The sequence below is a fragment of the Dasypus novemcinctus genome, chromosome 12 (assembly GCF_030445035.2).
Source record: "Dasypus novemcinctus isolate mDasNov1 chromosome 12, mDasNov1.1.hap2, whole genome shotgun sequence".
In the NCBI taxonomy this organism is placed as follows: Eukaryota; Metazoa; Chordata; class Mammalia; order Cingulata; family Dasypodidae; genus Dasypus; species Dasypus novemcinctus.
Window position 1 is genome coordinate 74,506,525 of NC_080684.1, and position 19,262 is coordinate 74,525,786.

The window sequence follows — 19,262 nt, forward strand, 5'->3', positions numbered from 1 at the left end:
TTATATCTTTATTACTTAAATCCTTGTCTATTCCCTCTGGGTTTCTGTTGACCTTCTTTTTTTAGCATCTAAAATTGGAAACAAATTATTGCTTTAATCCTTTCTTCTCTTTTGATATAGACATTTAAAAGAATAGAATTCTAATAGCAGTTTTAGAAGAATCCACTTAATTTTATTATGCAATGTTTTCATAATCAGTCCTTGAAAATATTTCCTACTTTTTGGTACTCTTTTCCATCCTTTGTTTGTTTAATAATATAGTGTATTACTTAATTCCCAAATAATTGGGTGTTTTCTAGATAGTTTGTTATTGATTTCTAATTTAACTCAATTGTAATTTTTAGATCGGAGTTGTAATTTTTTAAAAAAATTAGATTAAGTTGTGGGTTTACATAACAATAATACATAATATACAGGTCCCCATATTCTACCCTATTATTAACACCTTACATTGGTGTGGAACTTTTGTTACAGTTAATGAAAGCACATTTTTATAATTGTACTGTTAATTACAGTCAATGGTTTAACTTAGGTTTCACTGTTTAAATTATGGAGCACTTCATGAATTTGCATGTCATCTTTGCACAGGGGCCGTGCTAATCATCCCTGTATCATTACAATTTTAGTATATGTGCTGCCAAAATGAACACTGTGTTGTAAGATTTTAATCTTTGAATTAACTAGATGTATTTTATGTCCAAGCAGATGGTCTATCTTGGTGAATATTTCATGTGCACTTGAAAAGTTTGTGTATTCTGTACTTTTTGTGGTAGTATTCTAGAAATGTCAATTAGATCAAGAGTTTCCATAGGTGTTCAGATTTTCTAAATCTTTTTAGAAAAAAAGTTCTTTAGTTAACCTTCGTCTGAGACACAGAGTCCTATATTCAAAAGACTACTCTACATCTCCATTTAAGTGACTAAAAGACATCACAGACTTAAAGTTCTGCCCAAATATACCCTTTCTGCCACCAAGTTTCCAATATTTCAGTAAATTGTACCACCCTATACCCTTTTTCCCATTTCTCAGGTCAAAACTCTACAAGTAATTCTTTATTTCTCTCTTTATCTCATATCCTACATACATCCTAACAATAGGCCCCCTCAATTCTATTCTATTAATACCTCCAAAATAATAAATCTGACCACTTATTGCCATCTCTACTGGTAAAACTCCAGTCCTACCATTTTATTGTTCACAGACTGCTCCCTCTACCTCCTACTCCCCTCACCCTTGTACCTCTTCACACGTACATACCTTCACATCCCAGCCATCAAAGAGGAGTCAGAATGATCTTGCTAAACTTTCCATTGGCATTCAGTTTTAACCAGAATAAAATATAACTCCATATCATGAGCTGCAAGTCCCTACATATTTCTTCAACTTGTGTCAAACCACTCTTCCCCTGCTTCATGATTCTCCAACCAGAGTGGCTTTTGTTTTACCCTTAATATGTGTGGTTGAGGGTTTTTCACTTTCTGCTTTTTCAACTTGGAACTTTCTTGCCCCAGTTTATCTGATGCTGTCATGGCCACCTCCTCCTCACTCTTGAAAATGGCATAGTTCTGCTGTTTTTAACACAAATGACATCACTCAGAGGGCCTTCTGATTTTCCAAGATGATGTAATACCCATAGTCATTTCTTCCCACATTATGCTACATTGTCTTCCTAATGGTACCTTTTATTTGAACTTATTTTATTTATTTATATTTTATTACTTCCCCTAACTCCTGGAATCTAATATAATATTTTAAGGGCAGGAAAAAGATAAGCCGTGTTGAGTACTGCTGCCCTATTCCCTCTCTTATTATAGGGCCTGACACATAGTTTCCATCCAATAAATATTTGTTAACTGGTCATTTGATTTCATCTCCCTGAGTTTAGAAAGGATATCCAAGCATTTAGTCTGATTATCAATGATAATTATTTACCACCTCTCACTAGGTATGTACCTTCCTCACAGGAGTCTGTGGAGAGGAAGATTCTTATAAATCATCCACTGGTTTAACACCCCTCACTTTTTCTGTTTAACCTAAATCCTGCCACTATATTTTAAATAAGGTCCTTCTGTCTCTTATCAGCATGTGAAAAACATCTGTTTGCCTCTCGCTGTATCTGATCTGTCATTCAGGAGCCATAATGCCGTCATGCCTTTTTCTTCATTCCATGCTAAATAATTCTGCCATTTTTAACATTTCCTGAGGTTTTGACTACCTACCCCTTAAATCCATTCCAGAATTCTCTGTTTGCTACCCCCTCCAATAGAACTTTCTGGCACAATGAAAATGTTCTGTAACTGTGCTGTTGAATTCAGCAACCAGTAGCTTCAAGTGGTTAATGAGCAGTTGAAATGTGAGGAATTGAAGAACTGAATTTTAAGCTTTTACTTAATTTTAATTACTCGAAATATCAATATTCACTTGTGGCCAATAGCTACCAAATTGGCACAGATATATGGGAAGCTGTTGAAGATTCTATATACTTCTAGGAAGAAGCACTATTTGAGAACCCATATAAAATATCAAACAGGATATTATAATTCATGTTTGCGGTAAAAAATTCCAACACAAAATTTTAAAACATTTTGAATCGAGCTTATCTTACACTTACCTTCAAATATCAAATTGAAGTTAGAGTATTAGTTGGTCAAATAATAATCTTTTTTGTATACAAAATAAGCTGACATTAAAAATTCTGATTTATAGTATGGCAGGTTTATTGCCATGGCTTCTATGATTTTCCTCATGTATGGCATCTGGTATTTTTTTAATGAAAGGAAATCTATTACAAATGTATAAATACATTTTATTTTCCTAATTTTTAAGGCAAATGCCTTTTAGACTAGATTTTCCTCAGATACCATTTCATGATGCTGTTTTTAAACTTCTTAACACCAATGACACCCCTCCATGCTATACTTATTTTCAGATTTCAAGGTGAGGAAAGGGTATTAATTAGAGACAGCTGGAAGCATTTAAAAGTCAGCCTCACAATTCTGGGTCATGGTTCAATCATGGTATCCTGTGTACTTACTGTTCAAAATAACTGTGTTCATTAAAGAAGTAAGCAGGACTTGTGTTATATTTAGATATCAAACACATTTTCCTTTCCAAATTCCTATGTTATCAATCTCTGATCAATTATGTTGCCCAATCTCTGAGAGGAAAATGAATGCTCACATTTTATTTTATTTATTTTTGCAAATGAGAAATGTTTTGATTTAAGAAGTTCTTGTCTTTTTGCTAGCTTACTTAATTGATCTCTGCTTAACAGGCAAGCCCTAAAACTCATTTATCCTGAGTAAATTGAATATGAAGTATAAAATCAATGTCTTTTGCATTGAAGTTTCTGCACTGCTGTTAGTCACAAAGCATGGCTATAAATTTCTACATCATTTCTTCTAATATTTCAGTTTCTATTTAAGAAAGGAATAAAAAAAAAAAAAAAACCACCCCAGGGCAGGAAAAGACTTCCAGATGTCATCTATCTTAAATCTCTCTGCACATGAAAACATGCCATATAGTTCACACAATGAAGGGAATGGTGTACCATTATATTTTAGCATGTCTGAAATATACCATCCCCAAAACTTTTTTTCTCCTCTTTGTAGACTCTAAAGTTTTTCCATCAATATGACAAGAGTATAGAATATATTTTAATTAGCAGTAAAGGAGTTTAGGGCCCAATAACATTGAAATATCTTTTTGATTGATCACTCCTGTTTTGGAATATTAATGAGCCAGGAGCCATGGTTTTTATAACCATTACTCTTTCAATTTCTCTCTCAATTTTTCTCTTCCCCCACCTCTTCTCCACCCTTATTCTCTGTTTCTCTCCCTCAAACACACACAATGTGGATGACTGCCTTAAAATAAAGTCAGTCTACCTACATCATACAATATCTACTGTGCTAAAATTTTAATGGTACTGAAATAAATAAAACTTTAGTAAAATAAACATGCATCGTGGTTTTTGTAGGGTAGGAGTCCTCAAACTAGCAAGAGATTTATAAGAAAGTTTTCCCCAAGAAAGTTCCAAATTTAATTAAATGAAACCCATTGTGTCAAAAATCATTGCAGAAGAAAAGAGCAGCTTCTGATATGTGTTGCTGGTGAGGCAAAGAAATAACCACCAATTAAGGACATTCACCATATATATATATACACACACACACACACACATTTTACATATGTATATAATTTCATAAATATATAAAGGGCCTCAACCTGAAACTGAAAATTCACAAGTTCCGGCGTCTTTTGAGATGTACCAAAGGTCTTTGTATTATCTTGCTACTCAAAACAAAAACACTCATACACACAGAGATACAGCAACATCTTCATCTACAAAGTCTTGTCTTGCTATAGTCCTTAAACCTTTGTGAGTCATAGAATTCTTTCATTTGGACCCTATTTTGTACATAGTTCTAATGATTTAACACCTTCCTTGAATTTTCACCGGTGACCTCTCTTCAGAAACACTTGGACTGAAGGTCTCTTCAAGTTTTCTACTATATCTGGTACTCAACAAAAGATTACTGAGCTGAAATTTTAATTCTCCTAAATAAATCAAATTAATACATTTGCTTCCAAACAGTTTTAAACTGAGGCTGTCTTAGGAGCAGAAAACTCAAGGAAGTTTTTTTTGCTTCCCTTTATTTTGCAAATTTTATTCTATAACATTTTGTTTCCATATTATCAGTCTAATGATGTATTTAAATGAAGCATAATGCTAAACCTCACATCAAATTTACATTTAATTGAGCATAAACCATTGTTAAGTTTCCATCTTAAAAAATGAATTGAAAGAATAATAACCACGAGCTAGTAAAGTGAAGTGCAACATTTAAACCACCCTCCCCAGAAATTTATCTGTTTCTTAAAATTTATGATGACTTTAATTCTTCAGTATTCTTGCCAAAGTTTTGTTGATCTTATTTGTCTTTTCAAGGAGACAACTTTTGGCATTGTTGCCTGCTGTATTGTATTTTTGCTTTCTATTTCATTAATTTCTACTAAAAATATGTCATTCCTACTTTTTATGTTTATTGTGACTTTTTCTGACTTCTTAAGGTGCAAATTTTGTTTTATAAGTTTCAGACTATTTTTCCTCATTCCCTCTTTTACCTTGTCACATTTGCAAGTAATACTCTATTTTCAGTCTCTTGGTAATAATACTAGAAAATTTAGCATGTGTACTACAACTAATCTTTAGTTTTAACTTTCACTCCAAAGCACAAAGACTTGAATGTACTTTCCTCAACCATCTCCTGGCTTACTTATTGATGGTATCTGTTATTTTACTTTTGTCTTGATGTTTTTCTTACTTTAACTTCACAAATTATTATTTTTTTGATGTTAACATTTTCTGTAGTGTTTAGAGTTATTCAAACAGTTAATACTTCCTTTAGTGACTGTTCCTACTTGTATCTCAGACCTTCATTCTGGAAGTATGTTATTTATTTAATTTATTTCTGAAGTATGAAATTTAGAGATTTATTTTCTTGATTTTGTTAGTTGCATTTTAGTGGAGATGGAAATGTCTAAGTCAAGCAAACAACTACAAATTTTAAGTGTGGAGTATAGAAGACAGGTTGGATTCTCTTTTGTAATATCATACAATTTTTAATGCACAGCATTATTTAAAGATTTAATCTGTCTCATCATTCTATCCATACAACGCTTAAGTAAAATGTCAGGTTTGTAGATAAATATCAGATGCTCAGCCTAGTGAGTAAAACATAGTTTCCTGTTAGTTAAGTCTTCAAATTAGGAAAGTTTTGTCGGTTTATTTTATGAAGAGAGTTCAAAATGGGAATAGAAAATTAAGATCTGATATTAGGTAAAATCAGGTGGACCAGTAAAATAATACCAGGGAAAATAAAATGATGAGGTAGATGGAGAGGTTGGAGTATAGCAAGTATAGTGTAGTAGATTGGCCAAGGAGGCAGAGTTGCAAGTAAATGCCATCAGAGCCAAATTTAGGAGAAAAGTCGAGGAGAAACAGAATATTAAAAATAAAACAAGAACTATTTCATTTTGGAACAAAGAAACCATTAGGGACCTTTGAGAGAACAATTTAAGTAGAGTGGGGATGATAGAAGCCAGATGGCATAAGGCTAAGGCAGTAAGGGATAGGAAGGAAATAAAGGCATCAGTCCTTGGAGAGATCCTGGGGTGGGGTGGGGGATGAAAAATAGATAGCATTTATCAAGTTCAAATGAAGGTTTTGGGGGGGCATTCCTTTTGTGTTTGTGCCATAGTAAAAGCGATTACATACTTGAAAGGAGGAAGTTCTTGTGACAGTCTTCAGATGATGGCCCTAAAGGATCACATTCTTAATGGATGAGTTAATTGTTTACTTCTCAAACTCTTCCTCAAGATACAATGAGCTCCTAGAGGGCAAAGATGAATCCTTTCTCATATTTGTGTTTTCAGGACTTATCTCAGGACCTAATATTTAGTGGGAATACCAAATTTAACTGTTGAAATGAATTGGATTAGAATGTGAAGGTTCAAGGTCAGGAATCTGGTTTAATTTTAGGAGTGCAGAAGAAATATCATATAATGGTTTGGTTAAAGTCCAATGAAATGACAGGGGTCTGAGTCGACATAGACCTGGGATGTTGAGCCAAGTGTTTATTTATAAGGGAATAGTCACACAAGGAGTCTCAGAAATTGAGGTTAGAAATGTACAAAGACCAAGGTTCCTAGCAATAATCTACACAATAGATAGGGATCCCATAAGAGATACATTAGTAAGCCTTCACTATCCAGGAACTTTTTTTTGTACTGGGGTCAGTCCCTACACAGGAAAAGACAAGACATAGAGATAAGAACAGGAAGAGGATATGCTTCTCTGGAAGTAGATTTCAAAGAAAGAAAGAAGAGTGCACTCGAAATTGGTATTTAATAGAAGAAAAATTCTCTTCCGGGGGGGGGGGGGTAGTTTATGGTTGTTAGGTCTCACAGAGATCAGGAAGAAATGGAATAAAAAATGAGGCAGTAGCTATAGATAGAACTTTATTTTTCCTAAAGCTGTAGAGAAAAGATGAGGTGAGAAGTTTAGAGAAAAGTCTGCCAAGTTGAAGATGAGTAAAAATGCTAACCTCATATGAGAGTACTGAAATTTTCTTGAAGAAGTAACGTATTGGATCACCCGTGAAAGAGAGGTCAAAGGAGAATGATGAGATTTAAGATGTCAGGGTAGACTTGATCTTGTACTATGAACTTCATGAAGAACCAGATCTTGTACCAGAAATCAATAGAGTAAACAATGAAGGAAAATTCGAAGTTTGCTCACTATTAAAACTTATAGGGGAGTTCTGTTTATCACGTATATACAGTGGGTTAGAAGCTGTCGTGTTTCACATATTCCTAGTTTAGGAGAAATGGACAAAGCAGGCAGTGAAAATGATCTAAGGATGGGGATTTTTTTTGCCAAGAACTTTTAATTATTAATATAAAATTATACACAGATATATTCATTATAAAATACATATAATCACATAAGTAACTACTGAAATGCATATACTTTTCATTAGCTAGTGTGATACAATCATTTGCAACACATTTGCTTTTGTCTTATAAAGTTCTCATTTAAAGGGTTTTAAGGCATTGATTTCCCTATCTGGACTGCTGGACCCTGTGTTTCTCAAGGTGCTGCTGCACAAAGTGAAACAAAACAAGCAAGCAGCATTCTTTTATACTGTTACTTCACAAGATTTTTTTTCATTGAGACAAAGGGCTACATTGTCACCAGCTTTCTTAAATCACAAAAATATCCTGTTGTTGTGCTTCAAAATTATATTTTTCCTACTCACTTTATTTGAAATCAAAATGATTATTCTTCCTTCAAAAATGTTTTCCTTTCTACTTACCATTATTTTAATGACCCACACTTAAGCTGATTGGTGTCATTTCCCCCAATGTCATTTTAATACTTTACTGGATTTTACAGAAAATAAATCTTGGGTTATGTTTTCTATATCTTGGTAGCATATGTAATTAATGCCTAAATATGTCTACTTGATAAGGTTCTTAAGAAATTTGAGTTCTAGACACTTTGAGAGCATCGAACCAGCTTCATAACAAAGTTTTAATGAAATCTATGGAGCTTTTCGTATCCCTCTGCTTACATCCTATTGGGAAATCATTAATTTGACTCAGAGACACCTGGATCACAATATTCCGCTCTATTCCTTCTCTTGTCACAATTTGACTGGTTTCAACATTCATGATGATAATTCTCCAGCCAGCTTTGACTTCTCTGTGCTCAAAGCCTTTCCTCTCCTAGTCCAGCCAACCATTGCAATAATTGCACCCTGAATTCTACGGCTATTGAGATCCTGAAGCCTGAAATTCTCTCCAATTACATTTGTTTTCTTCTTCTCCTCTTTAATTTATAGCAGGGATTGGGACATTTTTTCCATTAAAAACCTAGATAGTGAAAATGTGAGGGTTTGTGACCACACAGTCACTGTCCTAACTACTCAACTCTGCATTGTAGTGTCAAAGCATCAATAGGCACTATGTAAACAAATAAGAGTAGTGATATTTCAATGAAACTTTATTTACAAAAACAGGTAGCAGGTCAGATTTGTTCTATTGGGATAGCTTGCTGTTCCCTATGTAACAAATATAGAAGTGCTTCTACTTCAAGATCTTTATTCCCAATACCCTTTGCTATTCTTCTAATCTATCAGCCCATTCTTGGCTTGCATGCATTTTAAAGGCATCGTCAGTAGATTATCTCTCACTGGACTCTCAATTCAATCACCACTCAATATTCTTCTATACCTGCACAGTCAATTCCAAACCATTGCATTTCTCTCTTCAGACCCCCCACATCTCCAAGTGCTGCTTGAGAGCATTGGTAAATTGTTCCATTTCAAATGCCTGATCAATGTAATTGTTCTCACATTAATTACCTATACCAGACTTCTTGAAAGTGCCATCTATAGTATTCATTCCTTCATTCTCATTAGCTCTGAATCTACGAAACTTCAAAATTATATCATTATTAAGTAATTTTACAAATGTTATTTGTGACCTCCTGATTATCAATTCTAATTCCACTTTTTTCAGACCTTGTCTATTTTTTTGTTTCAAATACTGAAGAAATATTACTCACCACTCTCTCTGTATGAACTCTCCTTCCTTGACCTTCTGCAGGATCATTTGCTCTGGCTTTTCCTGACTTCTCACAGTTTCTTCTATTCTTGCATTACACCTTAATGTTGTTGTCATTAATTGCCACCTGAATGTTATTGTCCTTCAGAGATTCATTAACTTTTTTTCTCACTTGACAAGATATTTCTGACTTTACTCCCATCTAATCCCATCACTAATTTAGCACTTCTGTTATTAATTACTCCCAAATCTCTAATACCTACTTTAACTCTTCAATCCTCTCCTTTTGTGATAAAAACATCTTTCCTTTTTTATTTTCCCATTTCAGTTAAGGAAAACAAACTGCAACAACTATCAATATTAGTGGCTATCCAGCAATCACTTTACACATATGGTTAGAAAATAAAATAAAGTCAACTCCCAATATGTTTTCACATTTGTAGCCTCTCCTCAAATCTCACTGCCTTGTCCTCCTGCAAGCAGAATAACTAACAGGAGATAATTTTTATGAGTCAAGCTTCCTGCTCTACCTTAACTCACATACCTTAGTTAATACCCATCGCAATACGACCTGGGGAATTGGGTATTTTTATTCCATTTGTACAAAATGATGTGATGCTTAATGCAACTAAGAAGTTTGCCCAAGATCCCTTAGTAAATAAGTTGCATTCTCTATCGTCTAAGCCTTAGTTTTTTCCATTACAACAAGCTCTTATCACATGTAACCTAGAAAATGGGTTTATTAAATAAAACAAAAAATCTTTACTATAAAAAAATGCTAAAATTTGAGATAAATAGGAATGTGATAATCCAAACTATGCCCAAAACATGATTACATTTAACTGGACTATATCCTTTCTGCTTTCTAGTTTTCTTTTTCTTTCTTCTTTCTTTCCCTTTCCATCTCTTCACTTCCCTTCCCTTCCCTTTCTTTTTCCTTCCTTCTTTTCTTCCTTTGTTCTTGCTCTTTCTCTTTCTTTCTTCTTTTGAATAATAACTTTATAACTGTATTTTTCTATCTTATCCACCCATTCTCCATTTTGTCCTTTATGCTAATTCAAGAAATATAATTTTTTTAATCTTTTCTCCATTGTATTCAGTTCCTCTCAACTAATTACAGTTACTCAAATTCTTTTATCAAATAGGTGAGCTCTATATAAATGTATAAAACTTATTTCTATAAAATTCTCAAATTCACAAACAGCATCCTGTAGTTTTTCTCTTCTCTACATCTCCTTCATCTTCCATTCTGAAGATTATAAAAAATAAAAAACTGTAGTATTTGCTTTTACTCTACAGGCTTAGCATGTGTGGCATCTTCCCCTCTGCTCCCAGAAGACTTAGTCTGTAATTATAGAATATTCCATGTTAAATCATAGGTATTTGCTAATAGATTTGCTTCCCCTTCTATAATATGAGAGAATTAAGCAGAAATTTGAGCAGCTGCCTACCAGAGGTATATTAGTCAGGGTTCTCCAGAGAAGCAGAAGTTATCTGTAGATATGTATCTATGTAAATAATTGGAAATTTGTCATTGGAATTTGTTCATGTGACCATGGGGATTGGGAAATTCAAATTCTATAGGGCAGGCCAAATGTTGGGAACTTGATGGTGACATTGTATTCACCAGGAGAATCTTACAAGTTGGGAACTGAAATCTGATGAAGGTTTTGTTGAATTCCCAAAGTGACTAACTTTGGTAGAGACTGCATTTCTTCATTTTGACTGTTGAAATCCTCAGTTTTTCCTTGAAGGCTTTCAACTGATTGGGTGAGAATTTTGTCATTGTTTAATGCAATCTCCTTTGTTGATTGTAGATGTAATCAGTCATATACGCAAACAGCAGATTAATGATATAAGTCCATGAAATACCCCCATAGTAACAGTAAAGCCAGTGCTTCCTTGACCAAATATCTGGATAACACAACCTAACCAAGTAGCCACATAGAATTAACCATCACAGCCCATCACTTGTCAACTCACCACCCATGTACATCTCCCTAAACCATACTTAATCTCTAAAGAAAGACAATAAATGACATAAAATTGATATAATTATATCATATGATGGGGGGATAAGAGAGGGAAAAAAACAAATTTGCTTTATGCATATATACAAACATATTCATAACAAAACAAGGAAGAAATACTCATAATTATTATAGTCCTTTTTTTGTGCAACTGGTTAAGTAGTAGTAGCTTGCATTTATAAACTTCTTCCACTACCCATTCCACATCCCCTTTACCCTCAGCTGGTCATAGCTCTTTGTCTGGTAATGTGACCCAAACTTTCATTCCTGAGGTTACTTTGCCATTAGTAGTCCTGCCTGCATTGTATTGTTGCAGTTTTCAATTGACTTAATCACTGGGCATGGTAGTTTAAGAGATACCCTGTGCTATCCTGTATTCCAAGGATATTCTTCTTTACCTCCCTTATATAGGAGAAGTCCTATTTCCCTTTAATAATCAGGGTCAAGTGCCCAAACCAGTACATTAATTACCTTCTTTGCCTGTTCATTCAGAGGCATAAGGAGCCAAAAGTGGCCAAGTAGCAGTCTCAACTTACAGTTCAATGGAATCATTGCTATGTATTCTGGTGAAAACACTCCTTTGGGAATTCAAATCTGTAAACCAGCAGAGCATAAGGTCATGGTGACAAGAAGCAATATTTTTCTAGTGCCTCTCCCATTTCTACCCCCTTGATCTTGGACCTGTGAATCCTGATAATGGGAAAAACATCATCATAGAGTGGAATCAGATTTAGGGCATACACATCTTCCCAGAGAACATAGCCCCAGTCCTGCAAGGTATTGTCAACTGGCTGGCCTCATAATTGAGTTTTCAAAAAGCCATGCCACAATTTTAGCTATCCAGCTACTTTAGAATGATGGGAAACATGGTAAGACCAGTGAATTCCATGAGCATGCACAAATTACCACACTTTACTGCCTGTGAAATACGTTCCGTGGTCAGAAGCAATGCTGTGTGGAATACTGTGATGATAGATAAGGCATTCTGTAAATGAAGCTTTGGTGAAATGCAGCTTTGGTGAAAGCATTGCACATAGAAAGGCAAATCCATATCCAGAGTATGTTTCTACTACTGTAAGAACAAAATGTTGTCCATTCCATGATGGAAGTGGTCCAGTGTAATATACCTGCCACAACATAGCAGGCTGATCACCTTGGGGAATGGTGCTATCTTGGGGACTAAGTGTTGTTCTCTGCTGCTGACAGGTTGGACACTTAGCAGTGCCTATATCCAGATCAGCCTTGGTGATTGGAAGTTCTTGTTGCCCATGCATAACCTGCCTTCCTACCACCATGGCCACTTTGTTCAGGACCCCTTTGGGAAAATACAGGAGTGGCTGGGAAAAGGACCTCATTGGTAACCACAGAATGGGTCATGCTATTCACTTGATTACTAAAATCCTCTTCTGCTAAAGTCACCATCTGGTGAGCATTCACACTGGACACAAATATGTTCATGTTTTTTGCCCATTCAAAATGATCTATTCACATTTCTCTTCCCCAGACCTCTTTGTTACCAATTTTCCAATCATGTTCATTCCAAGTCCTTGAGCATCCAGCCAAACCACTGACCACAGCCCATGAATCAGTATGCAAATGAACTTCTGTCAATTCCTCCTTCCAAGAAAAATGAACAACTAGATACACTGCTCAAACCAGGCCTGAGTTTTCTATTCCTCAGTAAACTGATCATAGGGAACACCCCATGATGCACATTCCTGTGGGCTGGGAAAGAGAAGGTAATGTGTCAGGAATGTGGGACATGGGCATTTGGGTCACATCCTAGTGTAACTTACTTCCAGGCCTGCTGGAGCCTGATCATGTATCTATCACTTCCATTTTGTGATAAAATGCTGCTGTGAATACCTGACTTTATGGCTTGGTAGGTCAGATAACACCCAGTTTGTGATGGGAAACTCAGATCTCATGGTAACTTGGTGGCCCATGGTTAACATTTAGTCTTTACTATGGCTCAATAGTAGGCAAAAGTTGTTTTGGAATGTAAGTTTAGTTATCTGCAGAAGATGGCAGGGCTTTGCTCCAAAATTCTAAGGGACTACACTGTGGTTCTTCTATAGAAGCTTACCCAAGACTTCAACAGCAGCTCTACTTGCCACACACACTTCCAATATCATTAGATCTGCTGGATCGTATGCCCCAAGTGGCAGTGTCATCTCAACATGTTCTACACTACTGCCTAGAAATTTTACCGTGGTAGAAGTCCCTTGGGTTTTGTTGGATTTATCCACCCACTGACACTCAGACGCTTTACCAATAAGTGTAAAGCAGTTGCTACTTCTTGCTCAGGTCTAATCAGCATGATAACATTAATTTAATAGACCAGTGTAAAGTCTTGGGGATAGGAAATGTTATCAAGTTCCCTGTGGACTAGATTATGAAATAGGGCTGGTGAGATATTTCCCTGAAGCAAGAGAGCTGGCCTTGTCAGCTGAAGACAAACATTTTCTGGGGGTCTTTACTGAAAGGTATCAAGAGAAAAGGATTTGCCATATCATTAGCTATATATCAGTACCTGGGTATGTGTTGATTTGCTCAAGCAATGATACTACATCTGGAACAGCAACTGCAATGGAGTCACCATCAGCTTAAATTTACAATAATCCATATTTGTCCTCCAAGATATATCTATTTTCTACACTGGTCAAATACAGAATTGAATGGGAATGTGGTGGAAATCACCACCCTTCAATTTTTCACATCTGTGATGATGGCATTAAACCTCTGCAATCCCTCCAAAAATGTGGTATTGCTTTTGTTTTACTTTTTTGCTAGATACAAGCAGGTCTAGTGACTTCCACTTGGCCTTTCCTACCATAATAGCTCTTACTTCCCAAGTCAGGAAACCAATGTGAGGATTCTGCCAGTTGCTGTGTATTTCTATTCCAATTATGCATTCTGGAACTGAGAGAATAGCCACAGAATATGTTCAGAGACCCACTGTGAGATGGATTGAGCTAAAATTCACTGACCACCTGATTTTCATATTTCATAAGTCTCCATTCTGAATGGTGGGTGTAGCAGCTTGATATGATTATGAATTCCAAAAATAGATAATGGATTATGTTTGTAATCTGGTCTGTACCTGGGTGTGATTAAGTTATATTAAGGCTTTGATTGGGCCACATCATTAAGGCATTGAGTCCCCACCCCTTGGTTGGTGAGTGGGGACTCATAGATAAAAGGCATGGCAAAGGACAGAGTTCGGGGTTTCTGATGTTGGAGTTTTGATGTTGGAGGTTGATACTGAAACCTTAAGCTGGAGCCCCGGGAAGTATGCTCATAGAAGAAACAGAAGCAAGCCCCAGGAAGAGAGGAATGCTGAACCCAGAGAGAAGCAAAACCCTGAAAGAGAGGAACCCAGGAATCTTGAACCCTCACAGATGTCAGCAGCCAACACGAGAAAATAGACTTTGGTGAGGGAAGTAACTTATGCTTATGGCCTGGTGTCTGTAAACTCCTACCCCAAATAAATACCCTTTATAAAAGCCAGCAGATTTCTGGTATTTCACATCAGCACCCCTTTGGCTGACTAATACAGTGGGCTACAGTAATGCTTGTGTCTCCTGAAATTAGTATCAGTTCAGCACTAGTGTCTAAATATCTTCAAAATATCGTATTTTCTTTTCCCCAATGCATAGTAACCCTAGTAAGTAGCCACAGATCCCTTTGAGGAAGGCTGAGAGGAAGAATAACAGTATACATTTTTGGGAGTGTGGCAGGATCCTACCTCATGGGGACCTGGCCTTCCCTTCATTCAAGGGGTTTTATGTCTGCAAACTTTCTAACACCTGTGACTTTATTAAGGGACTATGTCTCTCTTTTTTTGTTTTTCAAGTTAGAATTTTGTTCACTTGAGCTAGAACTCTTCTGCTTATAAAGATCAAGTAAGAATTTAGTAGACTGTGCTCATCTGTTTCACTGCCAAGTACCCCATAATCAACTAACCAATGCCTTAACTCTCTGCATGTCACACTATTCTGATTACTGTTTAGTCTCTGCCACCAATTATGGTACTCACAGCCACCATGTCTTTGGCAATAAATTGCAATACTTGACTTCTCCCAACCCAGGATCTGATTATCCTCATTGATTTAAGGAGTCAAGCTCAATGGCAGGAAGATCCCCAGTAATATCTGAGTACAAAGAAAAGCAACAATGTAGCTGTTTGAATATGATGGAGTTGATCTCACAAATTTATCCCCAAAAGTTCTATGTGTTATCTGGACATTCCTGGGGTAGGTGAGCAAATATTACATGATAAATCCTCTCTAACATTTCAATCTCTTTAAGCCTTTGGATCCCTTCTTCTACATTACACCAAGGCAGCGCTAGCATTTCAACTTCAGGTAATGCAGGTCACCTTTTAGTCCATATTTCAGCCAACCACCCAAACAAATTTTTAGAGCCTTTCCTAATCTCTGGAGCTACAACACTGAATCCAGAATCTCTGCTTATTGGGCCCATATCAATAAATTAGGCCTGTTCCAATTACTATCCCACACCCTGAACATCCATTCCCACATATATTCCCAATTTTTTGTATATATAAACTGGAAAATTTGTGTCCTTTTTTTGGAGCTTAGTGCACCTCCTTATGGTTCACACTTTTTACCTCAATGCTGTTGGGACATCAGCATAGTTTATAGATCCGAAAGGAAAGAGAGGTAGTAGAGTGGGTCATGAAAAGAATTAGCAGTGTCTTGCAAGCCAAATACTTAAGGGCATTCCATTGCAATTTCATCTGGTAAAACACGGTTAATCTCTTTTTAAAAAGTGTGAAGACTGTTTGCTTAAGGGAGGCAGGGGGCTGGGAAGCTGATTCCTCAGGGCAGACCATTACAATTTAATCTGGAAAAAAAGACTCAGCAGAATCTAATTTTTATGCCTGAATCATCATCATTACCAGCCCATATGCTACCATTCCAATTTTCAGGATACTATTCCTTCCCAGTCAATGCCCTCACTTTAACAGCAGACACCCTGCAAGGTTGTTAATTCAATTTACACTGTAATTCAGCCATCAAGCAATGAGCCGCTGGGTCTGATTTTCAGAAATCTCAAGCTCACAGTTGCAAGAAATGAGTGCCTTTCAAGGTACACATAGAAACTTTCATATCCCTTTTGCTGCACTTGAATTGGGAATTTGAAGTCCTGAGGTCATCCTTTTCTTTACAACTGTATCCCTCATATTTCAGGAGAAGACAATCTTATTATATATTTTTTAATTCCACAAAGTTTTGCTAAAGTGTCAAGTACACTGTCACCCAGAGCCTTTACTCTTACAAGCATCTCAAGTTGGTTTGGGGTTTTGGGAATTGGTTCTCTAATCTGATTATAATATGCACACACACATACACACATTCACATACATGACCAATTTTCTTTATTTGCAGTAGTTATGGTTTGTAAAGATGCCATGAACACTGAATTAGGGAATATTGAACCATTGCTCTTAGGGAAATGTTGGCTTAGAATCCTGCAAGCCTGTGGTCACAACGTTTCTTCAATTGAATGACACATAACCTTATTTTCTGTGTGCTTCTGTTTAAAGACACCTCATATCTTTGATTTCTTCATATATCTATACTCAGTGGTTCTTTAGGAAGTTATTTGTTTCATCATCTTTTTAATGACTGTCCCCACTTAACTCTAATCTAGAAATAATATCATTGCCTACAGAACATTTTAGAGCAACATTTAAACAAAGCCTCTGAACATAAGTGTAAGCAGGTTTAATCATAAATTGTGATATAAAATGAATTTAAGGGTAGATTCTGATAAGTTAATGCTACATATTTTAATATCTAAAACAGGCCTGAAATAGGAGGAGTAGCTAAAAGAACATGGAGGAGATGAAATGGAATACAAAAGAGACTTCAATTACAAAAAAGAAGATGGGAAACTAGGAAGGAAAAAACAGGAAATGCTGAGAATAATAAAGAACATATATAGCAATATAATAAAAGAATTAAACGACATTATCAAGAACCTTGATATAACTAACATTTAAAGACTATTTCAACCACACTGCAGAATATAAATTAATTTCAAGTGCACAGGAAACTATCACCAAGATAGACTGTTTAAGTTTACTTGGCTGCTCAAGCAGTCATACAAAGGGTTGACTTTTAAACAATGGGAATTAATTAGCTCACAGTTTTGAGGCAAAAAGAAAGTCTAAATCAAGGCATCATTAAGGTGATGTTCTCTCCCAAACACTGGAATACTGAGGCTAGCCATTGGTGATCCTTGGTCCTTAGCTTGATATACAACAAGGCACATGGCCATATCTACTATTTTCTCCCTTCTCTTCCAGGTTCCATTGATGTTCAGCTTCTGTCTACTCTCTGAATTTCATTCCACTTATAAAGGACTCCAGTAACAGGATTAAAACCCATCCTGATCGGTGGGTCATACATTACTTAAAGTAATCCCATCAAAAATTCCTACTTACACCCACAGGAATGGGTTATGTTTAAGAACATGATATTCTGGGGCACATACAACTTCAAAACACAATGAACATGTATAATATTCTGAGTAGTGATTGCCTCGGGGAGTGGAGCCCTGACTGTAAAGGACTGTAGGAAAATTTTCTGGCACATTGAAAATATTGTTTCTTGATTGGGGTGTTGATTAACAGATGAATGAATATACAATATCTGTTGAACTCACTGAATTGTATACTTAAATCTGGGCATTTTATTGCATGCAAATACTTCACACACAAAAAAAAACAATGACCATATTGTGACAGTTTGAAGTTCTTTTATGAATCTCAAAAGGAAAAAGATTATGTTTTTTAATTAATCCATATCTGTGGGTGTGGGACATTTTGATTGGACTAGTCAGTGAGGCATGAGCCAGCTTGGGTCTGAGATAACTGGAGACAGAGAATAACAGACATGGAGGAAAAGGAAGCCAGCATATTGATACTGTCAAGTCAGAGAGAAGACTGCAGAGAAGCCCTGAAGGCTGAGAGAGGTCCTGGAGTCTAGAACCAGCAGAGCACAGAGGCAAAGAAAGAGGCCCCCCAGCCTTTCCCACCCCCAACAAAGAAATAGACCCAGGAGCAGCTCAAGACCCAGGAGACGAGCCCTGCCACATGCCTGATAACTCACATCTGAACTCGGCAGAAAACAGAGCGGCCAAGATGGAGAGACGAGGCTGGAAAGAACAAAGTCCTATGCCTGGCTGTTTACATCTGAGCTCCAGAAGTTGTGTTCCAAGAGATGGTGAGCCTGGAGGGGAAGGCAGAGACTAGGCAGAGCTTGCCTGCCATCCTGCTTCACCGTGGGGCAGCTGACTTTGGTGAGAAAGCATCCCTGATGATGCTTTGATTTGGACATTTCATGTACGCAGAACTGTAAACTTTCACCTACACAAAATTCCCAGTATAAAAGTCAACTCATTTCTGGTACTTTGCATCTGCAAGCCTGTGCCAAACTAAGACACATATGCTCACATTTCTGAGGCCACTCTGAAGAGCCATGAGGCTGAAGCTTCATTTGTTTTCATTCAAAATCGAACTGGGGCAAAAGTAACATATGATGTTTGTGTAAGCCTTATCAAGCTCTCATAATAACTAAATGGATTCTTACCTAGTCTGACTTGTTCTTCAATATCCAGGCTTTCGGGTCTTTGTATTGGTGTGTCTGCACTATTGTCTGTTAAGCTTCCCACATGTAATTTATTTATGGAGGTGAGAATGCCAAATATGAAATTTTTGCTACTCTGCTAGCTATCAATAAATCAATATTTCAAAAAAGGTAGGATAACAAAATATTCCCAGTCCTCCAAGTGACGAGACCATGAGACAAAAATAGTTTTAAATATTCTTTCAAAAAGATCTTCCTATGTCATCTTTCTCATATAGAAGACCAATATCTGTGAAGTGCTTTCACAGTTTTAATCAGACAGAGGGGCTCTATTACTAAAATAAATTTTAACTCAAAATTTCAAATTGCTATGCTAAGTCCTTAAATGCTTCTTTGTCTTCAGTGACTTCAGGTTTTTCATTACAAATTCTTGGTGTATTAGCTCCCGATATTTGGTAATCAGGGATTGGCACTATGTTGT

The 19,262-nt window shown here is 36.3% G+C and overlaps 1 non-coding gene across 1 annotated transcript; it reads right to left on the minus strand.

Annotated features, from left to right (window-relative positions):
* Positions 1 to 543: 543 nt before the first annotated feature.
* LOC111764459 (U6 spliceosomal RNA) lies at positions 544 to 650 on the minus strand. The gene has a single exon (XR_002797055.1). It is a non-coding gene; the product is annotated as a U6 spliceosomal RNA (small nuclear RNA).
* Between the last annotated feature and the right edge of the window lie 18,612 nt (positions 651 to 19,262).